Source organism: Urocitellus parryii, chromosome 7, assembly GCF_045843805.1.
Source record: "Urocitellus parryii isolate mUroPar1 chromosome 7, mUroPar1.hap1, whole genome shotgun sequence".
Classification (NCBI taxonomy): domain Eukaryota; kingdom Metazoa; phylum Chordata; class Mammalia; order Rodentia; family Sciuridae; genus Urocitellus; species Urocitellus parryii.
This window is the reverse complement of record NC_135537.1, coordinates 91,697,491-91,711,787: the sequence shown is the minus strand read 5'-3', so window position 1 is coordinate 91,711,787 and position 14,297 is coordinate 91,697,491. Positions and strand designations below refer to the sequence as shown.

General features: G+C 38.7%; 1 long non-coding RNA gene across 1 annotated transcript in view; it reads right to left on the bottom strand.

Moving 5' to 3' along the window:
* LOC144255677 (uncharacterized) overlaps positions 1 to 10,770 on the bottom strand; it is a 50,090-nt gene extending 39,320 nt beyond the window's left edge. Inside the window, exon 1 of the long non-coding RNA XR_013343873.1 lies at positions 10,705 to 10,770. This is a non-coding gene — a long non-coding RNA (uncharacterized LOC144255677). The remainder of the gene's footprint in view (positions 1 to 10,704) is intronic.
* Between the last annotated feature and the right edge of the window lie 3,527 nt (positions 10,771 to 14,297).

Sequence of the window (14,297 nt, the reverse complement as noted above, 5' to 3'; positions counted from 1 at the left end):
AGTATATGGGCTATGTAGGTTTGAGTGTATAAGCATATGTATTTGGGTGTGTATGTTTGTATGTGTGGAGGGAAGGAAGGGGAGAGAGAGAGAGAGAGAGAGAGAGAGAGAGAGAGAGAGAGAGAGAAAAGACAGAAGAGAGACAAGACAGAGAGGCAAACTCTTTACAGACATACTCCTTAATCACCCAGGTCTCAAATTCAGTCTAAAAACACATAAAACAGTCAAATATTTAATAAAAACACAGTTGGAACTTGACCTCAAATATGTGTAGGTGAATTGTACATATCAGGTTTCCCAGAAACAGAAGTCATAAAAACACATTATTTATTAAGAAGTGTTTTCTCTCGCCCTCCAAGTAAACTCTTCCCCTGGCAACCATGCAGCTGTTGCCTTCTGGACACAGGTTGGGCGTGGGTACTAACTTTTATGCCTTTTTGTTCCCTAGAACTGGACAAAAGTACTCTAAATTTTGAATTCTCTTTAGCTTTCAGAATTTCAGAGAAAATAAAAATCCATACCAGAATATAGGGAAAGTTGATTAGCCAGATACTGTGAGGAGGTCATCCTTGAGAGATTTGGGGGACTTTAACCTTAAAGACAGTGCCACTCAGCCTGGGATGCACTCTTGGTCACAGCTCTCAGCACATGCCCCTGGCAGTCACGGCCACCAGACATTCTTCTTTTACTGTGGGAAAGTGTCAAATCTTTTCTCTGTGTGTTTTCATATTTGGGTCACAGGAAATGGTCTTCACATCTCACTCACAGGAATGAATGAAGTGTGAAAAGATTTTAATATCACATAAATGCTTCATGTCTTTATCAGATTGGATTTGCTTTTGTTTCTTGCATATAACTGCTTAAAAATTTTAACAATTATAAAAGTAATATTAAAACATGTACACAAGATAATAAAAGAGAAGAGTGGGAGAAGCCATCTAAAGTCATGAAAAGACAACTAACTATTGATAGCTTTTCTGTTTGGAAGTCCTTTTTCTTAAAATATGAATTACAAATTTTTCATTATTGAGGTCATCTTCATGTTTTTAAGAAAGGAGCCTACAAAATTATTTATAATTTTATCACAAATAATTCGGAAACTTATAAAATAGTTGTGACAATGTTATAATTTTGTTATAAATAATGCTTCCTGAAATAAATAGTAAACAACAATGAAAACTGATAAATAAGCCTAAAATTGTATCTATTATATAATTGAAGGCCACTAAGGGTAATGGAAATAATATCAGCCTTGGTTAAATTCAAAAGAGATGAGTTTGTGTGCCAGCTTTGACACCAACCCATAGTGTGATCAAGAACAAATTACTTTACTTATGATAAGTTCAGTTTTATTTGTAAATTATGGGGCCAGCTATTGTCCATGAAGTCCCTTCTAGTGCTAAAGTTGTGTGATACTAAGTCGAGAAGATCCAAAAGTTGAGTTCTACTTCTCTATATTTTGCCTACACTTGCAGCCACATTCAAATTGCTAATTCCATTTTCCATTTATAGATGAGCTTATCCAAATGATCAAAATTAATTCTTCATCAATGAAAATACAGCCAAAGAAGAAAATCAACTTAAGAGTTATTCTGTTGGTCACAAATTCATTCATGCCTTAAACAAACTAATTGAAATATGACAGAAATGACAGAACGTTATAGCTACAATATAGCTGAGTTCTTTCCCCCAAGCAAATATCAGATTATCTAGAGCAGGATTGAGAATTCCATTTGAATAAAAGAAAATCACAGAATCAGGTTGGAGGACAATGAAGCCATACCATAATCAAATCTTTCTGGCAAATTCAAATGCATACAGGAACAATGCATAGAAGTAATATAATTGTCTCCTTATATCTGACTCACCTTAATGAATAATAATAAAATGAAAAGAGGCAGTGGTGAACTGGAAAAAGTACAGCCAGACCAACACAAAGATCAGAATGAATTACTGAGATGAGGAATGTGGGTACAGGATAAAGAAACATTTTGATTTTCCAAAACAAGCTGACAATCCAAATGTGTGTGTGTGTGTGTGTGCGCGCGCACTCCATACATATTCCATTTCTAATTTTGGCTAATTTTTCCTACACTGTATGTGGCAATGTTGGGCTACTAATTTGTACACAAATTTACATGGAAACCCAACTTGCTCCACTTTCTGTAACAAGTATTGCCCAGAGATAGTACTGAAAAATTCCAGAAAAACTGGAAGACCAAGACAATCGGGAAAAACAAGGATTAATCCTGGAATGTGCTAAAACAATGTCAACATTTAGACCCAAGAAGATAGATTTTTAGAAGCATTTTCTCCAAATTGTTTTGAGTTTGTTCATCTAGGAATAAAATAGCTGATAATGATTGTTTTATTCATAAGTAAATAGAGATGCAGCTTTTTGCTTTTCAGTGTTGGCATCTTAAAAGATAAATTAACCCATTTTATGTGGACTTAAAGATCTATTCTCCACTTGATCTTAGCCAAAAGGCTGAGAATCCATGGAGGTCTATTCTCAATATATATGATTATCTTGAATTCAGGTGTGACAATTAACCCAAAGCCTCTTTTTTTCCAGCCACATGAGAAAGGAGGAGCATGGTGAAGAAACAGTCATTCCACCACTTTGCTAATATGTGTTACAATACCTGCCCCTTCTCTTGTTCCTATAAAAACATCTGTGCAAAGTGGGCCCAGCTGATCTGTAAGTGTGTTGCATGATTCGGGCCAGCTTCAGCCCTTCCCATAGCCCCTTTGTTTTGTCTTCTTGCTGCCAATAGACATTTCTCTTTTAAACATCCAATGCTTCCTGAAAAAAATCACTGTTATCAGGTTTAAAGTTAATTTGCTTCACCTGTTTCACCTCCTTCCATTAGTTAACTTGGACTAGCACTGAGAGATTTGACACTTCACCTGTTTGCCCATCTTCTACTTGGAGGAAATTATAAGGGGATGCTCAAGAGTTGTTCATCAAAATGTCAGGCACCAATTTGATAAAATAACTACAACTTCTGCTTTCTGGAAATTGTTGTGAAATCTCACTCCTTTTCCCTTTGTGGATACTGCTGTTGCCCAAGAAATACACCAACCATGACTTTTAGTCCTTCTTGAGATGAAGGGGAGGAAGGAAATATCAGGAATGAGCTAGAGGTGAATAGTCCTTTGAGTTTCAGGCCAAAAGGCATCCAGACTGCTTAAGAAGCCTCCTGAGATTAAGGTTCTTCCAAGACTGTCAGGAACTTTGAAAGTTTCCATTAGTTAGGACTCCCTAGGCTAGGAGAACAGTTCCAGCTGGGAATAATCTTAACTCCAGCCAGGGCAGAAGGTATCTGATATTCAGGTAGATTAAGGAATTATAATGTGAAAAAAGAATAAGGAAAAACAAGTCTTAAACCATAGAAAAGACTCAAAATGACAAAAAAAGAAAAAGAAAAAATAAAAGAAATCCCAGCACTACTGCAGCTAGGATTCCTGAAAGCAAATCCTAGGCTCCAGATTCAGGTACTCACCTCTTCTGTATCCTATCTCCTTGCATAGCCATACCCCTCCTCTTCTGCACTTTTCACAACACCCCTAGAAAAAGGAAAATCTTCTTGGCTCACTGGGGGATTTTAAGCAGTCTTTAATTCTTAATATGCTGATGCCTTTTTTTGGGGGGTGGCTGGGAGTTACTGGGGATTGAACCCAATGCTTCATGCATACTAAACACATACTCTGACATACATCTCCAATCCCTGCATGTTTATCTTCCACTGATGCAGCTAGAACGGGTCAGAGCTAAAGTAAAAATCCCAGATTCTGAGGACTAATGGGATGGTGCTCTCTCCAATCCAAATTTGACTGCTGTCTTTCCCAAGGATAAGCCATGTTCTCCTACCAATGAGTGTTTCCAAGCATGCATAAGGCACTGGTTTTGATTCTCAGCACAGCATATAAATAAATAAAACAAAGGTCCATCAACAACTAAAAAAATAAAAATTAGAAATTAAAAATACAAGGTTCCAGTTCAATTTGAATTTCAGATAAACAGTAAATAATTTTTATTATTCATTGCAAACATTGCCTGGGCATACTTTTAAAAAAGTTTCATTTATCTGAAATCAAATTTAACTGGATATCCTGTATTTTATCAGGCAACACTACTATTGCACCGAAATTTGTGAAAATGTTTGAACTATAAGGCCTAATGAAGAAGAAAATTCATTCCACAAAGCTATTCAATAGGAATTTTAACAATGCATAAAGCTCTTAACAGCCAGGAAAAAAAAAGGCTAAGGGACTCACTTGATCCTACCTCTTTATATGATCAGCTGGTCCAGTGATTCTCCACCATGGCTGAATATTAAAGTCACTCAGGGAACACCTAAATATTTCTGATACTTACATTCTGCCTGATGCCACATGATACCAATAAGCAGTGAAGCTGAGAACCATTAAACACAGTAAATGATATTTGATAATAAACGACCATGTGACTGGTTTATGTATTCATAATACCATGCTTTCTCTCCTTATTTTAGAGTGTACTCCTATCTATAAAAAGTTACTATAACAGTATGCTGTTTCACCAACAGCAGCCTCATCCATCTCATTTTTACCACAACTCTTGAATACATTAAGAGTCCACATCAAGTGATTGACCTATATCATCTAGTTTATGCAAGTTTACTCTATGGTATGCACACAACCACAAAAATCATGTAAAGATGCAATTGAACGTGGCCCTATTGTTAAGCAATCAATGACTAGATAATAAAAATGCTGGTGATGACACCAATTCAATTCAGAAGCCATACTTCATTTCTGTATAGATTGCTTCCCCTGAGGGGAAGATAGTGACACCAACCTCCAGACTAACACACAAGAAAGCAAAACATAATCTAGGCTTAAATGTAGTTATAAGGAACTCTGACCTTTGCTAAATGCACACTGACCCCTGGAACTGTTTGTCCTCTAACATTTAAAAAGTTACTCAACCCCAAGAGATTATTCAGCCCTGATCTAACACACAATGAAAGAGCATTACTTTAGTGCCAAAACTGCAAAGATCTGAATTTCCAAAGAAGCATGCTTTGTGGGAGGATGTGGGCTTTGGCCCAGCTGCTTGGGTAATCTGAAAGCCAGAGGAAGATATGACTGTAAGAGAAGACACCTGATGAGTTCCAGGACTTCATTTCAGAAAAGTATTTCACCAGACTGACCAATTTATCAAAGTGGCCAAGTGCTGCCAGCATCATGTAGCATGTTATGGGCAAGTTGATGGGATGCATTTGTGATAAAGCCACAGTTCTGGCAGTCTGCCAGGTGGTGGACCGTTAAGTACAACCATTAGTACAAAGAAAGGAGACAGCTATTTTAGAACTGCCTGAAGTCTCATCACCCTGGTAGGAAGAAACAAAGATTTGAGGTGCTGGGGATATAGCTCAGTTGGTATAGAGTGCTTGCCTTGCATGCACAGGTGCCGGGTCAATCCCCAGCACCACAAGAAAAAAAAAAAGAAAGAAACAAAACAAAGATTTGACTGTATGGGCTATCTCAAGCCCACAAAGCACTTTCTCCTTTTCTCATATTTTGAGAATACTTTGGAAACATTAAATTATATTTTAGAAAACAACTAACATTTCTCTAGCATTTCTCAAGACTGTGCTTTTGGGCCTTTTTAGTTGCTCATTTCATAGCTAAGGGATTTTAAGGATTAGTGAAATCATACACTCAAATATTTTCTATGTGTGAAAATGAATAGGTCATGTACCACATTGTTTTTACCAGGATATAAATAAACCTGCCCAGGACCTGAGGAAATATTAGAAAAGTACAAGTTGTAAAACTTTAAATTCATCAAGCATAGTTCTCCTTTGAAGAGAACTTAATATATAAAGCTCTGTATTATACACAATGAACATTTACTTCTGCCAAGGTTTCTTTGCTTTGTAGTCATCTCCAAAACAGCTATTTTGCATTCTAAATTCACTATTTCATTTTAAATGCTTGATAGGGATCTAGCACTTGACTAGCATCTGCAAAGCCCAAGCTTGTTCCCTAGCACTGGAAAAAAAAAAAAGAACAAAATGTTTGAATTGGAATCATAACATTAAGGGGTGAATTCTCAGTGAGGAAATATTGGTTCAAATGAAGAACACCTATAATGTCATAGGTAGATAAAGCAATTGAAATTGCAGAGGATATCAAATAATCCAAACACTTATTTAGTATACACTCCCAGGGAGATTTTTTTCATGAAAACTGATTTTTAACAAATGTTCAGCATTTTCCACTAAGGATAAATAATCATAATTCTTTTACAAGTTACTTTAATCTCTCAAGGAGATACAAAGGTTTACAGATTCATTATTTATATCTATAAATTGCATTTAATATTAGTGCTTTGAATATGTATTTTTTATTCACTCATCAGACTCAATCACTGGGATGTCCTGGACAATGTGGCACTTGCTGGGAGAAACTGTAGTGAGGTGAGCATCCTCCAAGAGCTTCCAGTTTAGTGGAGGAGGCAGACATAAACTACTCAAATTATCATAAGTGTTTTGAAAGATAAGCACAGAGTTCTATGAATTCTATGTGGAAGACAAGCCCTAGGCTAGGAATTCAGAAAAGGGTCCCAACAGAAAAGACATTTGAGTCAAGACAATGCTCTCAAAAATAACAACTAATATTTGCTGACAGAGTGTTAGCTCATTTAAGCTTCACACATACTAAATCAGGTACACTGATTATCCTATTTTGTACATAGGGAAATGGAGGCTCTGAAAGGCCAACTAGTTGGTTAAAGAAAACCACGGCTATGAAGTAACAGAGCCTGCAGTAGGAACACAGATCCTGACTCTTGAATGTGTGTTATATGCATATGACTTAAACATTAGTCATAGATCTCTTCAGAGGAAAGAATGAGAAAAGTGAATTAAGTAGAGAAAGAGTATTCCAGATGAGGGGTAACTATGATTTTGAAGAACTTCAAGGGCTGGGGATGTGGCTCAAACGGTAGTGGTAGCGCGCTCACCTGGCATGCGTGTGGCCTGGATTTGATGCTCAGCACCATATACAAAGATGTTGTGTCCGCCAAAAACTAAAAAATAAATATTAAAAAATTCTCTCTCTCTCTCTCTCTCTTTCTCACTCTCGCTCTCACTCTGACTTTAAAAAAAAGAACTTCAAGTCTCAGGATTTAAAAAAAATATGTGCATTTGGCTAATCTAACTGAAACCACCTCTTCCAACAGAATTTAATTTCTGTGCCAGGAATATGTTTTGTTCAGAAAAAATATTTGCAAAGACTGTCACCTAGTGGCAACAAGCAGGAGACCAGGAAATTGAATTGTCACAATTCCCACTGTGATAATTAGATATCAAAATGAATAATTGTTCCAGGCAGGCAAATTTGACTGTTTAATAGTAACAGCGGTAATGAAACCCAGTCTCTTTGGGAGCTACAGTGTGTAGGACCATCTTCAGCTCTTTAACGAGCTCTATTTTGCTCTTGATAGAATAAGTCCTCACTCAAAGCAAGTGTGTGCTATCCCAATATGGTCAGCATTTGTTCGTTAACTTCTCAGCATCAATTTCTCTCACTCCTGCCAAAAGCACTGCATTTGTTCTTTGAGTGATTCATCTTTCCTTTCATTTTCAGCCATACTGGTTCCTTACAATTTATTCTACCATTCAGCTCTGGGATACCCATCACCTTGATTCCGTGATTGTTTAAAAGATGGGTATGTGAATGAATCCAAGCCAATGAGATTTGTCACTGGGACTGCAGAAAAGTGGATTTTTTATTAATACCCTGTGTTATGGACTGATTTGTACCCCCAAATTCATATGCCAAAGCCCTAATTTCCAATGTGAGTTGATAGGGTCTTTAAGGTTAAATAAGGTCATAAGCGTGGGACCCTAAAATACAACTAATGTCCTGTAAGAAGAGGAAGAGACACCAGATATGTCTCTCTGTCTCTATCTGTGTACACACATAGGAAAGGTCACAGGGAGAAGGAAGCTGTAGTACCTAAAGCAACTATTAAATAAGTTTGTGTCAAAATAAACACAGCTTGTCAATGCAATACAACACCTCCTTCTACACCACTTCTGCTAACTAAATGGTCTAAAGCAGTCACAATGAAGGAAAGATAATAAGCGAGCTACATCTGTCTATCTACATTTTGAACAGCTATAATATTAGGAGTTATGATGGGAAGTAGGCCGGATTTTTTTGTTGCTGTTTCCCAGTATCTAGAGTCCCCTTCTATGCTGGGTAATCACTACTGTGGAGGAAATGGCCTCTCGTTATATAAACTGAAAATTACGGATAAAAGGTTATGTTTTTATTTGTCTGGCCTTTGGCATTTAAGGAATGGTATCTGGACCTTATTGGGGTATAGGAATCTGCATCTTGAACTATAAATCCGTAGTATGTTAACAGAAGCAGAGACTATTTAGAATTCATTTCACTTGTGACATCTAGTGTCTAGTGGTGGTACTGATAGCACTCTCATTAGACCATTCCTAGACAAATTGCAACTAATTTAAAAATCATAACTGACTTTAACAACTCTAAAATTGGGCAGCCTGCACAACCACAAGTTCAAAGACCTCCTTCGAGCAACATGATCAGATAGTTATTTATGGATAGTAAACAAAAATAGGGCATATTGATAGCTTAATGGGTTACAGCTCAGCACTTTGACTGATTTGAATCAGGTAGCTACTTAGGATAGACTGAAGCTCAATCGTAGAAATTGACTGAAGGCCAGCTATTCATTAAACATTTAGCAAGAGTGCTTTCATATTGGTTTGGTTTACTGAACCCTGTACAGGAGTCTACTCCAAATTTATTTCCTCCTACAAATTTTATCTAACAATTTTTATATGAGTAGCTTCTATGATAATGCTGTTCCCTCTTCCTGAATTCATTCCTCCTTAGCTCTGCCATCCCTCAAGACTTTTCTTAAAATGTCACCTACACTGCGAAGTTTTAAATGACCAAACAAAACATATCTGTCCATATAATATTTACTGTAAGGCTTATACCACACAAGTGGCGTTCATATACAGCCCTATAGTTACTTTTATATTTCTCAATACTCCACTATGTTGTAAGCATCTCCCAGAAAGTAGTTATCATATCTCTGAATTCCTTCTGCTATGTCTACCTCATGGTGGCCACTCAATCCTTTACTTAAATGATGATACTGAGTTTACTTTCTCCTGTAAAAGGAGGAGGTAAAAAAAAAAAAAAAAGTTAAGAAAGACCTTTGGATTAGTTATTTCATTTCATTACTGGTCCAGGCTAGAATAGTGTCTTCCTGACTTCTGAGTTGAGGAATCTTTGTTAAATGACAGGGGAAAGGTATTTATTTCATTTATCAAAGAACACAGGGTTGATTAAAAATGAATGAGCATTTGGTTCATTCAGGTCCCAGATGCATCTGTTATCTTTGTTGCTTGTCTTAAAACTGAGATTAGTCTTTTGTAATCTGGTCAACTCAGTCAGAATAAAAGTATCTAAAAGAAAGTGAAAAGAGGAAAAATCAAGGAGAGTGCGGCACCTCAAAACATAAAACAAAAATTCAATGAAAGCAATCAACTCTTGACAAATTTCAGCAGAAGGAAGAACTAATTATTGACTACTTGATGTTGCAAGATACAAATCACTGGTGGATTTGAGGTGTAGCTCAGTGGTAGAGCACATGCTTAGCACATACAAGGCAAGTAGTCCAATTCCCAGTACACACACACACAAAAAAAAATCACTGGTGATCTTGAGGTGTCATTTCACTATATTGGCTGGAATTGAACCCCAGCTGAAGTTGGAGCAGGCAGGGATAAAATGTAAGAAAATGAAGTTAGTAATTGTAAACATTTTTTTTTCAGATGTTTTGTTACAAAGAGAAGCAAACAAATGGGGTTGTACCTGATTGGAGTCAGGGAAATTGTTGTTGTTGTTTTGCAATGGCAGTTATTACAAAATTTTATCTATTATTATTATTATTACTATGATCACTTTGCAATGGCAGTTATTACAACAGTTTTTTCTGTGGAGAGGGACCGTCCAACAGAAATGAAAAAAAGCTGATGATGGAAGGGAGGGGAGCCACAAACCAAGTCCTAAAATAGGCAAGAAAAGATGACCCCATAAAGGTTACTAGGACTCAGCAGTGTTCACTAAATGTTGGACGCCATTCTTTATGAATGCTTAAATTTTTAAATAACGTATAGACACTAGGTTAACAAAATAAGATTATTTAAACATGCATGCTCTCAAGAGCCTGGATTCTGGAATCGGACTGCATTAGTTCACACTGAGATTCTGTCACGTAAGACAGCCATTTTTTCTTCCTGGGGCTTGGCTTTCCTCTGAAGGTGACAGGTATCCTGTGCACCTTATTGGGCTGTTTGACGTGTGCAACTTGGCGCCAAGGCGCTACAAGGTGGGGCACAAAGCCACATGGTAACCATGGACCCACGTCGCCACCCAGACTCCAGGTCCTAGAACCACAAGAGATTCTGCGGGAAGATCCTCCGAGGGCACGCGCGCAGTCCGTTGGTGGGTGGACAACGCTGACAACGGCCCCTAAGGTCAGTCCCACCCATCCCCGACAACCGACACTGTCCCTCCAGAAGGCCCTGTCATAAAACCACAAGCCCCACAAACATAGCAATTTTAAGCAGACACCTAGACGAAAGCCTGGAAAATCACCTGAGGTAAAACTGACACGCCAAGAGGCCAGGTCCGCGCCTGCGCCAGCCCCAGCCCAGGGCTCGCCACACGCACCTGCGCAGTCGTTGCGGGGGGCGGGGAGGGGCGGGGCGCTTGTGCCAAACGCTCCTCCGCGTTGGCTTTTCTCGCGCTGTTAGAGGAACGTTTCGTGAGAAGTGAGAGTTCTCGCGGGAACTGTGTTCAAAAAGCCCTGGCGCTTAGAGGACTACTAGGTAAATGAATGGGAGGGCAACTCTCTGGCAGGCTGAGGTTAGCATCACGGATCTGGACGTCCGGACCTCTCAGCTCTTGCCAGCAGCTGGGGGAAGGAGTGAGGACGACAGAGGTAAAGACTACTGAGAGTGGAGAGGAGCGGTAGGCGGCGGGGAGCAGGGCTTGAGGAAGCCTGGGGCCTGGGTCTTGGCGGAGGCTTTGGTCGGAATGCCTTCGATCCCGGAACCCTAAATTCTTATAAGCTGGCTTCCAGTCGGGCCCCAGTCTTCGGTTGGACGTTCTCGCTTCTCTGGGGAACTCTGGATAAATATGGAAGGCCAGGCGGCTGCTGGGGGCCTCAGACTGATGGCCCCTGGAGGTGCGTTGTCCAGTACGATGGCCCCCTAGCCACTGTGGCAACCCGGATTAAATGTAAATTATACACTGGATTTTAAAGGTAGTATCCCACAAGAGCTGTATCTCTGACAATTATTATGATTACGAGTTGAAATGGTATTTTGGATGCGTTGGGTCAAGTAAAACGTCAAGAAGAATTTTGTCCTTTGTTTACTTTTTTAAAACGTTGCTCGAAACTTTCAAATCATGCGTGTCTCCCTGCCCTATTTGTATTCCATCCATTATCATGTTTAATGTTCTCAATAAGCCTGTAAGATGGTCATTACCCTCCTTGTATTGAAGATGATGAAACAAGGCGTTAAGTTACTTGTCCGAATTCGTGCCACCAGTAAGGGATGGAGGTGGAAGGGCCTAGGCAGCTTTGACTTCTAGAGCTTACTGTGTTCCAATGTTTTTTGTATGCTGTTTTGGGGGGGTGGGGTGGAGCGGTGTACCGCAGATAGAACTCTGGGGCCCTCAACCACTGAGCCACATCCTCAGCCCTGTTTTGTATTTTATTTAGAGATAGGATCTCACTGAGTTGCTTAGGGACTCGCCTTTGCTAAGGCTGGCTTTGAACTTGGGATCCTCCTGACTCAGCCTCCGGAGTCACTGGGATTATAGGCGTGAGCCACTGCGCATGGCTTGTATGCTGTTTTGAGAGGCCAGACAGAAATGTGAGCACCAGGCTTTGGAAATGGACTCTGGTTCCCATCTCATTTAGCTCCTGAGTGACTGATAACCCTGAGCAAGTTACTTAACCTTTCTGTGCCACATTAAGATTGCATGTTTAAAATGTAAGTTCTTCTACCCTATGAGATCTTTGAGAACATTGCTAAGAAAATGTACATAGAGTACCAAGCAAAATGTATGGCACATATTAGTTTTAGTTCGTCCAGGGCTAAAGGATAGGTTAACTCTTTGTAGGTTGATAGATTAATTCTTTTTTCACTCATTAGAGCTCAGCTGAAAAGTCACGTAATGAGGGAACAGTTCCCTCTTGTTATAGGCTTAGATACCACCTTAGTTACAGCTCTCCCTTTTGCACTTATCACACTTGTAACATTATAGTTTAGTTATTTGATTTGATGCCTTTCTACTAATGCACTGTAAAATTCAAGAAGACAAAATATTTTCTAGTGTTTGGATCATTATTTTATCCTCAACACTAAGCGCATTGTCTGACATGTAATAAAATTCCAGCAAATTCTTTGAATGAATGAGAACTAATTTTTTGGCTTCCTTGTGTATTCCTTAATAGGAGGCCTTGAGGTTAACCTCATTTTTATTTTGATAGATGGAGATAATAATAATGGCTTAACATGGGCTCATGAAGAGCATTAAATGAGATGATGTATTTGAAGCACTTCTTTTAGCAGGTGGTAAATCCCCAACAAATATAAGTTATTGTTAATAAAGCAACAGTTAGCTGGCTAGCTTCACTGTATATACGTTTTGAAAAGGTCTTGCATTTTAAAGTAGTCTGCACTGGTTAGTTTATGGTATCTATTTTACCCTATTATAAAACCCTATATCTCCTACCTACTGATTCTTAGTTAAGAACTTTGTTTTCTAATTCAGTGATAAGTGAGGCATTTAAAAGGTCACACTAGGGTTGGGGATGTAGCTCAGTGGTATAGCACTTGCCTAGCATGGGTCAGACAGGCCCTGGGTTCAATCCCCAATACCCTGCTACCAAAACAAAAATGAACAAAAAACCAACTAGGTTTACTTCAATATACACCCTACTATATCTCCCTAGTTAATCAGCATCTATATTGTATGCTTTGTTTTCATTTTAGAGAAGATATCCATGCTACATTCTCAGTACATTAGACCTCATCCTCTAGTCAAGGACATCACTCTGGCAGTTCTCCAGTATCTCCTATGTCATCTTCTGTCCTGAATTTATCCTAGGGTATACACACGTATTGTTTTGTATCTTTAAAATAGTAAGTAAATTTGTTTCTACTTCCATTACAGCTACTATTCTATTTGCTTTTTGAAGCAAAACTGTATTTTCTGTCACTTTTTCATCTCCTACCATTCTCTATTATACTCATTTCAAGTGGGCTTTTACCCCATCTTCCCACCAAAATTCTCTTGGGGTCACCAGTGACCTCCATAAATTCAAAATCCAGTGGCCAATTTGACTTAGCAGCAGCGTTTGGTATGATCTCTCCTACCTCCTTAATACACTTTGTTTATTGGCTTCTAAGACAGCACATGCTCTTGATTTCCTCCTTACCTGACTGTTAACTCCTGAATATACTTTACATCTTTTTCCTCACCTTCTAGTAGGGTTCAGTCCTTCATCCTCTTCTCTTTGTTATGTTCATCCTCTGTTGATACTCAATCTGAAGGACTTGTGCTGATAACTTCCAAATTTATATCTCTAGCCTACACCCCTCTCCTACACATATATTCATTCAGCTGCCTGCTTGACATCTTTCATGCAAAACTTGAAATCCTGGTCCCCCTGGCCCCCAAAAAACTTTACATAAATATCTCAAATGAGGGCAACTCCATTCTGCTAGAGCCTTGAAGGTATTTTTACTTTTTAAAGGCATTTTTTTTATTTTGCTATATTCCATATATAAGAAAATCATGTTGGCTTTACCTTTAAAATATAGGCAGAATCTGGGCATTTCTCACCTACTATGCCACCACCTAGCATGAGGCATTATCTCAGATGGTCTCTCTGCTTCCAGTTTTGTTCCATCCTAACTATTCAACACAGCAGTGAAATGATTCTTTTAAATTTTACCAAATTGTCTACTTCAGACATGCTAGAAGCCAAACTCTTTATAATGGACTGATCTGCTGGCTCCTTTATTATCTGTGACCTAAATTCTAGTTCATATCTTGGACTCTTTTTCCATATTAGGGTTTCCCATCTGCCTGGAACATTCTTCCACACAATGATGCATACCTATTTCCCATCTTTTGCCTCCTATTTACACCACATATCTCTTTTGAGCTTT